Source organism: Phocoena phocoena, chromosome 3 (genome assembly GCF_963924675.1).
Source record: "Phocoena phocoena chromosome 3, mPhoPho1.1, whole genome shotgun sequence".
Taxonomy (NCBI): domain Eukaryota; kingdom Metazoa; phylum Chordata; class Mammalia; order Artiodactyla; family Phocoenidae; genus Phocoena; species Phocoena phocoena.
The window spans coordinates 128660333-128676042 of record NC_089221.1 but is presented as its reverse complement, the minus strand read 5'-3'; the positions used below and the strand labels follow the sequence as shown (position 1 = coordinate 128676042).

Below are 15710 nucleotides of genomic sequence, written 5' to 3'. Positions count from 1 at the left end.
AAATATTTTGCTAGCTAAAATCTAAGTAAGTACATCTTGGTTCTGAAATCTAAATATGCCTATTTTCTTTTTCAGGAAAGAAATATCTGCAGAGAACAGTTAGTGAATCTATAAGATTTGGAACTTGTAATATCTATGTTTATTACAGGGGAAACATTAGAAATTCCAGATACAGTAATGGGTCTTACTTTATTAGCAGCAGGAACAAGCATACCAGACACGATCGCAAGTGTGTTTGTTCTAAGAAAAGGTAAGAAGTAGGTCCTTCAAACTGCAATGCCCATTCTTAAAAGCCTGGCTGAAATACACTGAGCAAAGGTACCTTTAAAATATTTATTTCCTCAGTAACATACTTTGAAGAAAAAAAAAGGAGTGACTCAAGGGGAAGGATTTACTATTTAATAGCAGATTAATTTCACTGAATCTAAACCCCCAAATAATATTCATCTGAAATGTGCAGTAAATCATAATTAACCACGTTACGATGAAAAACAACAAGTAATCTACATACCTTATTGAAAAATGGTTTAATAAATAGATAATTATTGGATAAATAAATGTTAAGACTTCAAACACTAACCCCCCCCAAAATTCAAAAATACAAACTCAGTAACTTTTGCTCTAACACAACAATTTTCCAAAACAAACAGAAGAAGTATCCAGTGTTTATTCTTATGAAGCTTATTAATAAAATACAGTATTGGTATGCATATTTTAACAACATGCTTTTTTTGCAGGCAAAGGAGATATGGCTATGTCTACCACTGTGGGATCCAACGTGTTCGATATGCTGTGCCTAGGAGTTCCATGGTTTATTAAAACTGCATTTATTAATGCATCTGCTCCTGTAGAAGTGAAGAGTAGAGGACTAACTTACATAACCATCTTTCTCAACATTTCAATTATTTTTCTTTTCTTAGCAGTTCATCTTAATGGCTGGAAACTAGACAGAAAGTTGGGAGTAATCTGCCTATTATTATACTTGGGGATTGCAACATTATCAGTTCTATATGAACTTGGAATTATTGGAAATAATAAGGGGCTGTGGCGGTTAATGTTAATAGTGTCATGTGGAAAATGTGAATGATGGGGAAGGGCAGAGAAAGAAAACTCCATTTCTTCATTTAAGTCAAATGAAAAATATTCTGAACTTTAGAATCTAAAACTTACAATAATTCTTTATCACCAACAAAAAGTAATTTAAAACCAACCAAGATCATATCCTAATTTGTCTGAGCCCTTGCTTTTCAAGGACAATTACATATATTAAACAGAAGTTTTGAAAAAAACACCTATGTTTTACCTTACAATACGTTGATAAAAGCTGGGGACACTTGAACAAACAAATCCCACTACGTAGAACTGAAAACAACATGAAAATGGCTTATTTCATTAAAAATAGTATAACCATTCATTTAAACTGAACGACCAGACTTGCTGTCTTTAAAAATCCAAACTTGAGATTAACAAAAATCAGAGTATATTTAACACTATACTGTTAAAAGCTGGTGGGAGTTTTAAAAGTACATTTTTACAACTTTTGTAAGCATACAGTATTACTTTATTAAAAAATGACTTTTACTAAGAGATTCAGCAAAACAGATGTAAGAATGTTCCAACCATGGTTTCAAATTATGCATTATGATCCAAGAGAACATCAATTTCTCTGCCAGTGATTTTTATGCCATTCATTATTCTGCAGCCTTTTTCAGCTGATCCTGGGGAGTCAGATCAGACTGTTCCACAGCCTTTTGACCTTCCATTCTCCATTTTTATTTCTGCAAACATTACATGACATTTCTGACAAATATCTGGCTGCCTTTGGAGCCTATTCTGTCTCTCATTCCACTTCCCACTGGACCTGATAAAAATCTTCGATTCATATTGATAGTCCTTTCCAGGATAGCTCCTATACCTGGTCCCATTCTATCAAAGCTGGAACTCATCTGATCCAGTCCCATCCCCATTCCTCCAGTCACACTGTTCATGCCACCCATTCCACCACCAAGTCTACCAAAGGAATCTCCAAAGCCTCGATTTATTCCAATATCACCACATCCAAAATCTCTCTCCATGCTACTACTAGTCATCGCACCATGGTATAGCTCTCCCATTTGACTAACTCCTCCAAATCCTCCCATGCTATTCATTGCTTCCAGACCACCAAACCCAATTCCTCCTCCAGTTCTATTCATTCCTCCAAAACCTGGACCATCCATTCCCATACCACTTGGACCTAAATTTCCCATTCCACCACCTACGTTCAACTGTCTGGCACTAATAGGCTGTCCACATGGACCAAGTCCCATTCCGGTGCCTCCAAGACCACGTGGTAATTGTGGTGTTTTACTATCATATGAACGGTAGCCTTCATGAGGGACAGACTTGTCATCCATTTTCACATGCATAGGTCTATCAAACGAAACCTGCCCAATGAACACAGAAATTGCTTGAACTGCTTCAATTGCCTGTTCAGAAGTGACTGTGCCCATTCCTCTGCTCTTGCCATCTTTGTCTTCTTTAATATCTGTCCACTTTACAGTTCCAGCTACGCTGAACACTTCCTTTGGCTCCTTCCAACCAACTTTGAAGCAACAAATTGTGGAACCAAGCAACAAAAATTGTGGAACCAAGTCTCCCAGCCTGCAAATTACTGATAACCTCAGGAGGAACGTTTGGATTATTGAGAATGGAAGGTGGTAAATTCATCAATCCCAATCCCATGTTGGGTACATGTCCTCCTGGAAATGATCCCCCTGTTGGTGGCAATGCCCTACGGGCATTTGCTCCATCAGGATCCTCTTTGATATTCAAGGGTCTTCCACTAAGATCATATTTGTTCATAGTTTCTAGTGCTTTCTTGACAAATTCTTCATCTTTGAATTCAACCACACCACAACCCCTTTATTTTCCTTCCGCATCCTTAAAGAGCTCCACGTATGTAACCTGAGCCAACTTTTCCTCTCATTAGATCTTTAACGGTTTGCTATTTCATGTCATATGGGATGTTGCTAATAAAAACTCTGTTACGATTTGGACCCTTCTTTTCTCCAGTGCCTTTATTCTTGTCTTTCGAATGAGGGTGAAATCCATTGGCCCTCTTATTTCCTGTAGATTTTTCTTTTAATTCAGGTTTCTCTTCTTTGATTCATCATTCTCCATTTTAACGCCATTGGAGCTGTCGCTGTGCTGTGGCGGCTGCTTCTCCTGCTCGGTCGGGTGAGGTTTTCCCCGGCGGCTCGAGGGGCTGCGGATGCGGGCTGTCGTCGCCAGCAGCCCTAAGCACCTCGGGCTTGTCGCGTCGGCCATCCCGCCGCCATGGCCTCCGCCTCCGCCTCCGCCGCCTGTGTTGAGGGGCCCCGAGCGCTACAGTAGTGGCGGCGGCGGGCTAAAAGTTTTTTTAAAAAAAGAAATTTCCGTGTCACTTAGTTTTTGAAAACAAAGAAAATTTGAAGTTGTAAATTTAAGAAAAATGGAGAGAGACAAGCAAAATAATGCCATATGTGGGCTGCCCATATGTGAGCCAGAGGTGCCCCTACCACCTATGGTCTCAGTGATTCCACTTCGCTCTTGTTCTGGAAGCCCCACGGGCAGCTCAGATCAGTAAGCGCCAAAGTGCCCTTTATTGCCTAACGACAGGAACACAGCTCACACCAACCTGAAGAGTACAAAGGTGCAGTAAAGATCAGCCCCTGAGGATCTCTACAGACATTTCAGAGTTGGGCAAGGGATAACACTGGTTGACAAAACACTTCAAGAATTAAGATGACACTCTCTGTAAAGGCCCACCTCTATATTTTAACACTCGGAATCATCTCTCTGAACGCTCTAACCAGCTTGCAATGCAATTTTCTCCATCCTAAAAAATGGGACCAATTATACATGTCTTGCCTTCTTAAGAGATTGTATAGCATTTGAGTACAACAAGGATGGTAAATATATGGCAAGATTATGTCCCTGATAGTGAAGGTGATGATGATGATAACAGCGTGCCAGCGTGTTGTAGATTAGGAATATTAATTTCTTTTTTATTATTTTTTTTTGCGGTACGCGGGCCTCTCACTGTTGTGGCCTCTCCCGTTGCGGAGCACAGGCTCTGGATGCGCAGGCTCAGCGGCCATGGCTCACGGGCCCAGCCGCTCCGTGGCATGTGGGATCTTCCCAGACCGGGGCACAAACCCACTTCCCCTGCATCGGCAGGCGGACTCTCAACCACTGCGCCACCAGGGAAGCCCAGGAGTATTAATTTAATCCTCTGACAACCCAGTGAGGGAGATGCTATTATCACTGGCATTTTATAAATAGAAAACTAAGGCATAGAAAAGTTAAGTAACTGCCCAGCGCTACATGGATGAAAAGTGGCAGAGCTGGGAGCCTTCCTGCTGAGCCTCAGAATCCTTGTCCCTAGAGTGATCCAAGAAGCCCCTACCAACTGATCAAGTTGGCACGCAGATTAAAATCTATTTTCCCAACTCTAGCGTAATTCAATGCCTGGCACAAAAGAGGGCCCTTTACCCTTATTAAGTATCAGCTCCCTTTCATCCAGCTTCAAGATGTGTTACGAACATCAAATCACTGGATGGGTATGGGCAGTGGAGCTCAACCTTCACCCTAGTGGCATTTGGGGCTGGATCATTCTTTGCTGTGGAGGCTGCCCTGTGCTCTTTACAGTATTTAGCAGCATCCCTTGTCTCTCCCCACGAGATACCAGTAGTACACTCATACCACCCCCCTTTGCCAGCTGTGACAACAAAAAGTCTCAGACCATTGCCAAATGTCACCTCACCTGGTGGAGAGGAGGGAACTGTCCCCGGTTGAGACCCACTGGTGTAAGGGATGATTAGTCAGATTCCTCCTCCTGGACCCAAGGTGAGTCACCCCGCTTTCCTTTGCTTCTCACTGCTGCCAAGCCCCACCCTGTATTGTGAGATGCCTCCGCCCCTGACTGTGTGGAATAAGAGGCAACTCCCCAGGAACCGCCTCTGCTGTTCTGAAACAGATCCCTAATAACTCTCCATTGTAAGGGTGTCACTGTTTAGTCCGGTAGGAATGGATGGGGGTGGAGAGCAACAAACAAGGCAGGGATGGGGAAATAACACAAGTTGCAGAGTTCTCTTGACAGTAGCGACATAATACCTACCTCCCAGGGCTGTATGGAGGACTCAGCAAAGGCCTGGCATCTGGGAAGCACTCAGGTAAATAACCACTATCAACAGTAACAACCTGAACTTGTTATCCCTTCATTTAAGAAATACTCTTTCCATACCTTCTAGTTACCAGCAATGGTGTAATGGCTTTACTTAGATCATCCTACCCATAATACTTACAAGGAAGAAACTACTACCACATGGACAGTTTATAAATTTAAAAAACTGAGCTTCAGTGAAGTTAAAATACTTGCCAAGTACAGGCTACACAGCAGAAGAAGAGGATTCAAGCCTGCAGCCACCGCAGCAAAGGAAATGCAGCTCGGTACAGTGGGAAGAGATTCACACCCCAGCATCTCTGCTGTTTACCCTTTGGTGGCCAGGAGCCCATAATTCAATCTCCCTGAGGCCCAAGTTCCTCATATAAGATGAGGGGGCTAGAGGAGAGTATGTCTGGCTCTAAAATTCCAGAACCCTCATCTGTTATCCCCTCTGCAACCTTCCTCCAAGACAATTGGTGGTGATTCGTCATTAAGATTTTTTTTTTAATGTTATTTAAGAAGAAAAAAAGGAAGGACTTCCCTGGCAGTCCAGTGGTTAAGACTCCCTGCTTCCAATGCAGGGGGTACGGGTTGGATCCCTGGTTGGGGAACTAAGTAAGATCCCACATGCCGCACAGCATGATCAAAAAATAAAAATTTAAAAAAAAAAAAGAGAAAAGGAAGATTACCTCTCAAACTGAGTGTTTCCCATTTAAAACCCCATTTTCTCGCTAAATACTGGATTAATGTTGTTTAAATTGCGTTGCTGGAATGAGGGGGGGGGAGAAGTAATGAACTTCTAAGCAAAAAATGCTCATCAGCTGGGGGAAAAGATATAAATGAATGAGGAAGAAGTGCTAATAAACAATCACATCAGGCCGGCTTTCTCTAGAATTATGTTATTCACACAACACAGTGAAACTGGTTGCAAGTGGAGAACAAAGGAGAACAATGAAGGAGAAAAAGCAGTGGCCTGTTTACTCACAGAATCCCAAGAATGAGGAGCGGGAAAGAAACCCGGCCAGCAGAACATCCGCCATAAGTAACCAAAATAATAGGAACAGCAACTGTTAAGGGTTTTCCGTATATTAGCTCATTTAATCCTCACAACCCAGGAATTTAGACACTATCTCCATTTTATTGCTAACGAAACTACATCTAGAGGGGTTTGCTTCCTTGCCCACACAGTAAATGACCGTGTCAGGATGTGAACCCAGATCTGACATCAAATCTTGTCCTCACGACCTCCACATCGTCCTGCGTCACTCTGGCTGGCCTCTGGTACACGCTACCTCAGAATGTGGCCCAGTTCCATGGTAGATGTCTTTTTGCTACAAGGTATCTTTTTAAATTGAACTGAATATGCCTTCTTGAAAACTTTGTGCAAAAAGCACTGACTCTGCCTTTCCCCCACCCCCCACCCCTGTGACCCTGGTGTCCCACAGAACCAAACATCTCCCTCTTCCCCAAGGCAGCCCTTCAGGGATTTAAATGGATCACGCTGACACTTGTCTTCTCCAGGATAAAAATCTCCCATCCTTGTCCTTGTTCCCTATTTGGCAAGTTCTCCAGACCCTTCCTATCTTAATCACCTTCTTCAGGACACACTTAAGTTTGACAATGAGACTCTCAGAGAACGGAACCCAGATTTCTAAGCGTATCTCGGCCATCTCCTCCTTCACTGTAGGCTTGCTACTTCTCTTAATGCACTCCAAGAGCCTATTATCTGTATTGGCAGCCTGGTCACACATTGGCTTCTGATGGGCTTGCTCCCAGAAAACTAAGACCTCTCTAAGCTTTTTTCAAAGTGGACTTCTTTAGCCAGTGTGTAACTCAGCTCCACTGGTCAACAATTGGTTGTTTCATAGCTGAATGCAACCAAACAGAACCCACAGACAAAACCCAAGGAAACTCATGTGTCCTGTCCCATTCCACATTCTTCTTTCTTTGTGAGGTAACTAATTATTATCAGTTGGTCCAATAGGAATAGACATCCTGTTAGCCAATAAAATAATCATCATCTCTCATAAGCCCTTAGGTCTTTATTTCATAAAACATTCTCCTAACAATAACACAAAGTAGGACTTCCTTGGTGGTGCAGTGGTTAAGAATCCGCCTGCCATTGCAAGGGACACGGGTTCGAGCCCTGGTCTGGGAAGATCCCACATGCCGTGGAGCAACTAAGCCCATGCACCACAACTACTGAGCCTGCGTTCTACAGCCTGCAAGCCACAACTACTGAAGCCTGCGCACCTAGAGCCCTTGCTCCGCAACAAGAGAAGCCACCGCAATGAGAAGCCCGTGCACCACAACAAAGAGCAGCCCCTGCTCACCACAACTAGAGAAAGCCCGAGCACAGCAACAAAGACCCAACACAGCCAAAAATAAACTTAATTAATTTTAAAAAAATAATAACAACACAAACTATTATTTTGAGCACCTATTATAAGACAGACACCAGGCAAATTGATGATCCTAACCCTTATGATAATCCTGCAAGTTGGCATTATTATTTCCTTTTTCTAGATGAAGAAACTGAGGTACAGAGGAGTTTAGTGACCAGCCCAAGGTTTCACAACTACCTCAACATTTTCTTTCCTATAAGCACCAGGTCTGAGATTCAAATCCAGGTCTGCTCGATCCAAAGATTATACTTTTTCTACCACAGCACAATGGCTTCTGAGTCACTGGTGCATTGGTGCATCCTGGGCTGTGGAGTTTCTATCTACTTACCCAATTTCTGTTGACTGAAATAAAAACACACAATATGAGAACTGTGAGTTTCGGTTTTCTCTGGGGACTTACTGAGGCCTATAGCCAGGGAGACAGTCTCTCAGATAGCCCTGAGAAACTGTTCCAAAGAGGCAAGGAGGGAGGTCAGCATAGATGTGATTTTGGAGAAGGGGTACGTGCAATCAAGCACACACCTTGGTAGGAGGTTACTGCTAGTCATGATGAACAGATATCTCAGTTGATGATTTTAGTGCCTTTCTAAGTATGGGAAGATGCAAGAAATCGGGTTCACAAAATTTTCTCTTGAAAATATCTAACTATCTGAAGACCTGCCCTGCCAGTTTTCCCAGAGCACAGAGTGCCTCATTCCTGATCTCTTCCCTGAACTCCTTTCAGGGTGTGTTAAATGTCAGCAAGTGCAGTGACCAGTGACTTGATCCTTTTAGAGCCAGATGGTGAGTGACATTCATTGATTATCAAAAACATCCTAGGATCCCAGGGAGGGAGAGACCAAGGGACTCATCCAAGGTCCCAAATACTGGCCTTCTTTCTGAGTCTTCAGAAGCTGTTCTCTCCTGCTCCTAGATCCAGGCACAGAGGACCCCTCCTCCTGCCTTACTAATCCATGCTCTTGTTTCTGGCTGAGGCTCCCAGAGCTCAGAGGTCCTCTGCAGGTCAGAGGGTTAGAGTGGGCCAAGTCACATCCCCTGCAGAGAAGACCAATCAATCTCATGTCGACCCACCTGTTCTCCAAAAGAGCAGCTGATCAGCCACCGCCGATGAGAGGGAGGTAATTTAAAGGTCAAGCGAAGGCTGGATGTCTATCTGCCCTTCTTTCATGATAAATGTGTCTGAGATGTGAGCACAGCAAGATGGTGATATTTTAAGATGAGCAGCGTATTGGGAACACTGAATTCACCCAGCCTGTGGCAGCCCCATTTTATAAAATGCAGTGTCCAAGAGTTTCAAAAGACAGAAACATGGAGTGAAAGCAGTGGAGCCCTGGAAGGCAGGGAACCCAGGACACAAGTTGAGTCTTGGCATCAGCTGCTGGTCTTTGGACTTTGCTGCTCGAGCCCTTTGCTTTGAGTCTCATTTTGCTCTTTTTTTTTTTTTTTTGGTCTTTTTTTTCTTTTTTTTTTTTTTTTTCAGTACATGGGCCTCTCACTGTTGTGGCCTCTCCCGTTGCGGAGCACAGGCTCCGGACGTGCAGGCTTAGCGGCCACGGCTCACGGGCCCAGCCGCTCCGCGGCATGTGGGATCCTCCCGGACCGGGGCACGAACCCATGTCCCCTGCATCGGCAGGCGGACTCTCAACCACTGCGCCACCAGGGAAGCCCTGGTCATTTTTTTTTAATTGAATTCTAATTGATTTACAATGTTGTGTTAGTTTCAGGTGTACAGCAAAGTGACTCATTTATCTATATTTATATTCACATATATTCATATATATTCGTATATATTCTTTTCAGATTCTTTTCCCTTATAGGTTATTATAAGATATTGAGTATATTTCCCTGTGCTGTACAGTAGGTCCTTATTGGTTCTCTGCTTTATATATCGTAGTTTGTACATGTTAATCCCAAACTCCTAATTTAACCCTCCCCCCCTTCCCCTCACTTTACTCATCTTTAAAATGAGGACACTGTGTGAGCCGTCATCGTAATGATGCTGTGACAAGAACACAGAATTGCCCCCTGGATTTCTAATACCATGCTGTAAAGTGCTAGAGTTGCAAGAATCCTTAGAAAGCAACTAGCAGAGCAGGTTATAAGTAGCAGACCCTATTCTCAAAAGGAATCTTGTGTAGTACCCCAACATACCAAACTGATCAAACCCCAACTACTGTCCTGGTTGTCATAGAATCGGGGGCACAGAGCAATCACCAGACCTCTTTGAAACCTGGGTGTGCCAGGGAACAGTCCAAAGACCATCCACCTAAGAGCCCATTTTACAAATGAGGAAACTGAGGCCCAGAGGAACGAAGTAACTCCAAGTCTCAAAGCGAGTTTAGGGCAGAACCCAGACTAGCATTCAGGACTCACAGGTTCTAGGTGAGGGCACTTTCTACTACAACACACTGGGACGCTCAATCTTTTGTCTCTGCGTGACTATACATGCATGATATAAAATATAGTGTTCTAGAAGGTAACCTCTCATACCTTGGCTTCGATCAAAGCCAGTCTTCATGCCTGTTAACAGGATCAGCTAACATTTATTGAGCACTATCTATCAGGCACTATGCTAAGCGTTTTCCTGTGCATCATGACCTCATTTAGTACTCCCAATGAGCCTGTAAGGTAGCTGTTATTCTTATTCCCATTTTAGACATGAGGAAATTGGCAGTTGAATCAAGTAACTTGCTCAAAGCCATACAGCCAGCAAGAAGCAGAGCCACAGTCACATCCTCAGGGCCTATACTGGCAACCCCCATGTTTTCCCACCTAAGCACAATTCTTCTGGAAGAAAGGGACTCTCAGCCCACCTATCATTTCTTTTCTGTTTCTTCTTTTTTTTTTTTTTTTTCAGTCTGGAAGGCCCCGCTCTGAGATGGAGAATCAACACCTTGGCTTCTTTTCTCCCCAATCTCCTCACCTTGTGTCTTAGGTGGGTGAGTCAGCAAACGGGTCAACCTTTGCCCGGAAGTGAAGTGGATGGCCTTTGGCATGGCCGCCAGGTGAGGGTCTCAGCAAAACTGTGTCCTCCACTGGCCTGACACACACTAGTGACCTGACAGGTCTCCCGCTATCACTGAGGCCACCAGCAAGTCCAGTCAGGGCTCCTTAGAGCCCAAAGCACAGAGCACTTACTGCAGCCAACTCCATGTTTCCCTCCCTCCCCCATTTCACCTGCGGCTCTTTCGTCTCCAGCAGTTCTGCAAGGTGGACGAGACAGCTGCATCCTTGGTGTGCATACAACTTCTCTGGAGTTTCACTAGGTTATTGTCAAGCCTGAACCCCAACCTCGGCTTTGGAAGAACCTACTTTCCACCAACCAATTCCTGAAGCTTTCACTTGTCCCTGATCTTTTCTGCCTTGACCCCCAAAAACGCCAGCTCTGCACAAGGCTGCTGAGATAAAGGCTATATATAAATGCCAGGGCCCTGGAATTCCTATTTCAGAAGCAGTCGATACATTCCTGCTTAAAGGTCTCACTCAACTCCCCAAGCCTGCTGGGGACCTGAGCGACTGGGTCCCATTAAAAAGGACCCAAAAAGGAAATGCAAGGCAGACACTGTCTACTCTGAAACACAAGTTAGCAGGAACAGCTGGGACCGCAGACCCCAATGCCAGCTCAGTCAGTGCTGTTCTGCACTCCTAAGGGAACTCAGGTATCAGCTGAATCATCCTACGACCACATAACAAAATACAGTCCCGAGAAGGACAGTGTAGGATGACACTTAACAGCAACGAATAATGTTCATGGTTGTCAAGTGGAAAAACCCTGTACTGAGAAAACAGCCGATTTCATTTTTATGCTTCCAAAGCATATATATTTGTGCATCTGCAAATAGAATACACATTTAAAAATTAAAAATAAGATGTTATTGTATGAACTGTGTTCTATCATGGTCTTTTGTTTTTTACTTAAAGTAGCATGAACGTCTTTCTGCACATGTGCGCGCATGAACTCCTACGTTAGATTACTAGCGACTTTGCTCTTTCTTACTTCCATATTTTTGGTGGACAGTGGTTGACTCTGGCACACTCACATTCTACTTCTCCTTTGGGGAACAGCCATCCCACCCACACTGCTGTGGCAGGACAGCCATAGTGCTCCTGTCCCTGCCTCCCTCACTGTCACTCACCCCAGAGACTGGCACATGCCTCAGGCTAGCCAGGCCAAGTTCTCTGCTCCTCTGCGCAGAGTAGACGGCTCCGAGAGAGCCCTGGCCCAGTCTGAGCCTCTAAAACTTAATATCTGAATGTTGCCAGAGAGAGCGCCTTGCTCTTCCTCTGGAATTTCAAGCTGAAAAGATCATAATAAGCCAAGAATCGCTGGGAGATTTATTATGTTGCTTCTCCTATATAGAGAAATCCTGCCTTAGAATGAAGGCGAGACAGTGTGGAAAACAGAGCCAAAAAATGGAGAAAAAGCCCAAATCATTGAGATCCTGGATCCAGTCATGCCTGAAGCTGCAGTGATCCTAAAATTCCTCATCTTGTGATCCAATAGATCCCTTCTTAAACTCATTGAATTGGATTTCTGTAACAGACCTAACACGTGTGTTTGCTAATCAGCAACTACGTGTGTGTGTGTAATACTTTTTGTGAACAATGGTAAATAACCCCAATCATTCTTGAAGCTCTCAGTGTATTCCTCAAAGCTCTCTTCTCTCACTTTATAGCACCAATTTTGTACTCCATATTCCCACATATTGTTAATTAGTTCGTTTTTCATATGCCAATTCAATTTAAAAACAGAGGAACTGAATAAACATTTCTCCAAAGAAGACATCCAAACGGCCAAAAAGTGCATGAAAAGATGTTCAACATCACTAATTATAAGAGAAATACAAATGAAAACCACAATGAGATATCACCTCATACCTGTTACAATGGCTATCATCAAGAAGACAAAAGATAAGTTTGGGCAAGGATGTGGAATGGTTACATGGTTAGTGGGAATGTAAATTGGTGCAGCCACTATGGAAAACGATACATAGGTGCCTCAAAAAATTTAAAATAAATCTATCCTATGATCTAGCAATTCCACTTCTGGATATATACCCAAAGGAAATGACAACAGATTATTGAAGAGATAGTATGCTCCCCCATGTCTACTGCAGCATTATTACAATAGCCAAATTATGGAAACAACCTAAGTGTGTGTCAAAGGACAAATAGGTAAAGAAGATGGGGTGTGTATGTGTATGTGTGTATATATAGATATATACATACATAAACATAATGGGACATTATTCAGCCATAAGAGAGACAGACATCTGCCATTTGCGACAACACGGACGGTCCTTGCAGACATTATGTTAAGTGAGATAAGTCACACAGAGAAAGACAAATACTGTATGATATCATCTATACGTGTAATCTAAAAAAGTCAAACTCATAAAAACAGAGAGTAAAATGATGATTACCAGGAGCTGGAGGGCAGGGAATTGGGGAGATGTTGGTTAAGGGTACAAACTTGCAATGAGTCATAAAGGAAAAAGCCCTAGAGATTTAATGCAGAGTAGAGTGAGTATAGGCAGCAATACTGTATGATAATCATCAAACTTACTAAAAGACTAGATCCTATTTATTCCAACCATTAAAAACAAGTGATCAGGGCTTCCCTTGTGGCGCAGTGGTTGAGAGTCCGCCTGCTGATGCAGGGGACACGGGTTTGTGCCCCGGTCTGGGAAGATCCCACGTGCCGCAGAGCGGCTGGGCCCATGAGCCATGGCCGCTGGGCTTGCGCGTCCGGAGCCTGTGCTCCGCAATGGGAGAGGCCACAACAGTGAGAGGCCCGCGTACCGCACAAAAAAAAAAATAAAAAAAGATCATTATGTAATGTGATAAAGGTCCTAACTATCGCTACAATGGCAATCATATTACAACATATAAATGTATCAAATCAAAGTCCTGTACACCTTAAGTCTTTTATATGTCTAATATATTTCAATTTTTCAAAAAAAGAACCTCCCCAAATAAAAGGTAAGTCCTTGAAAAAAAGGAGCTATGTTTGCCTGACTCCATGATGCCTAGTATCCTACATGCTGTTCAAAGTAGGAACTCAAGCCTGCCTCGCCCCACCTATCAGCAGCAGCAGACGTGCATTTACTTTAGATTTCTACTAGGCGGGATAAGCGGCCTTACAGCATTCTCACCCTCTCATTAAGTTTATAAGAAGAGTGCTGCCGGGATTTGAGAGTCCGTGGTCATGTACAGAAGGATCAAACCCAGAATCACTGAATGTTAGGGTGAGAAGAAACTCTAGCTATCAGTGGTTTTCAAACCAGCTCTGCAAAGACCTCAGGCTGTGTGTGGATGTCAGCGGCGGGAGTCCCAAAATCTGATGAGAGAAGCAAGTGGTTATGCCAAGTATGCTGACTCCATATCCCTGTTTCTACCAGAACAGCCCCCATTTAATCCATTTAAATATTGAGAGTGCAAAAAGAGTCTCTGCTTTAAAAAATTAGATCACAGACCCAATCAACGCTGTTATTTTACACAAGGGCAAGTAAGGGCTGAGAAGGAGAAGGGTTTGCCCAGGATCCCTCAGGGGTCACTGACAGAGCGGGGTTAGGACTCAGTCTCCTAATCTCCAGGTCGGTACCTGCTCCATATTACTGTCTGCTTTTCTAGATGCCTTTGAGTCTCCCATCTCCCAAGGCTTTTTTTTTTTTTTTTTTTTTTTTTTTGCAGTACACGGGCCTCTCACTGTTGTGGCCTCTCCCATCGTGGAGCACCGGCTCCGGACGTGCAGGCTCAGCGGCCATGGCTCACAGGCCCAGCCGCTCCGCAGCATGTGGCATGTGGGATCTTCCCAGACCGGGGCACAAACCCGTGTCCCCTGCATCGGCAGGCGGACTGTCAACCACTGCACCACCAGGGACGCCCTCCCAAGGCTTTTGAGGCCCATTATAGTGACTCTTTAAGGTCCATGACCCTCATACACCAAAATCAGCTGGTAGCTTATTAGAAATGCTAACTGCCGGTTTCTACCCCAAACCTACTAAAACCTACTGTCGGGCGTGGGATCCCAGAATGGTATTTTTTAACAAGCATGCACTAAAGTTTAGGCAGCACAACTCTAGAATCCATCCAGAAACTGAGTCTCTTGCCATTCTTATCTGGAAATCCTATCCATCTCTACCAGCTCCCTGCCTGGCTAACCCCTGCCCTCCTAGGGAGTGGTAATTGAATGTCACATGTTGAGAATAATCCTAGAAAATCCTCTGTCATCACGCTCAAGTCCCAACAGCTCAGAGTAATTAGACCTAGACTGGGGAGAGGCACAAAGGAATCATATATTAATGCAATTTGAAGTTTCTGAGGTTCACGCGATGGAGGGAGACCAGGAGCAGCAAAGGAAAGCACAGCCACAAAGTCCAAGTGAGGGGCAGCATGGGGGAGCCACAATAACCCTGGAACGTTGCAAGTTCATTTCAGCTTCTCTCACCCTTGCTGTCCCCAATCTGGTGTCCCATCAAACAAGGACATGCATACATGGTGGCAAACTTTGTCCTTTGCAATGTTAAGCAGTGATGGATTTTAAAGCTCCACTTCCCTGGACTGGCTACATTTTAGCAACTTGATTTAAAAACTAAGAACACTTCCGGATTCTTCTCCTGACCTCCTAAGTCTGAAACCCCAAGAGTGGAACCCTGGGATCTGTATTTTTATAAAGATCCCCATTGATTTTTACATAGCCAGCCCAACTCCAAACTATTGGAGCCCCCATATATGTTCACATTTGCTGGATACTATTAAAAAAAAAAAAAAGATTAGGGTAGGAAAAGCATAGAAAACGGGACCTGGAAAGAATGAAAGAATTAGAAAATCACCATCTTGCAACCACTAATGAGAAGATGATCTGGACAAGATCAGTGGATGCTAAACCCATTAGGTAAAAAGTTGATGGAGAACTTTTGTCATGGTGAGACTAGGCTGACATCATGAAACTTAGGACAGCCTGACATTACATGCCCAGGATGTGGTAGAAAAGGAAGAACCCACTCACCATACCTGCCTACAATGTCATCTAGCCAAAAATACTGACACTGAATATAATCACATTCTAGACCTAATACCACTTTACAGGAAATACTGGGGATAGAAGAACAACT

At 43.7% G+C, this 15710-nt stretch overlaps 1 pseudogene; it reads right to left on the bottom strand.

The window, feature by feature from the left end:
• Nucleotides 1–1632: 1632 nt before the first annotated feature.
• Nucleotides 1633–3259, bottom strand: LOC136121047 (myelin expression factor 2 pseudogene; annotated as a pseudogene).
• Nucleotides 3260–15710: the final 12451 nt, after the last annotated feature.